Below are 431 nucleotides of genomic sequence, written 5' to 3'. Positions count from 1 at the left end.
GGATGGGAAACTCTCTTTAAGGCTCCTATGATGTGAGATGTGTTATTATTATTATTATTATTATTATTATTATTATTATTATTATTATTATTGTTGTTGTTATTTCTTCGTTTCGGCCAACTAGGGACCACGTCAGTTCAACTGTCTCCTTTTCCGAGCTTTAACTGTCACCCAGTGCTCATGTATTCATCTCCAGTGTTGTTCTTTTCTCCCTTGGGTCCACGCCTTCCCTGTCTTCAGCTTCGGCTTTTCCTGTAAACCTTTGTACGTAGTTTTTCCTAAAGCGGAACATGTTCCTGGATATCTCTAGCAGAAATTTCCAGTTCTCGTAGATCTTTCTTAACTTCTGTGAACCATGCCCCTTTGGTTTCCTTATCTTGAAAGTACGTTAATATCCGTTTAGATATCCGGCCTGTGCGCATTAGTGTCAC

The sequence above is a fragment of the Anabrus simplex genome, chromosome 4 (assembly GCF_040414725.1).
Source record: "Anabrus simplex isolate iqAnaSimp1 chromosome 4, ASM4041472v1, whole genome shotgun sequence".
Lineage (NCBI taxonomy): Eukaryota > Metazoa > Arthropoda > Insecta > Orthoptera > Tettigoniidae > Anabrus > Anabrus simplex.
Note: the sequence above shows the minus strand (reverse complement) of the source record.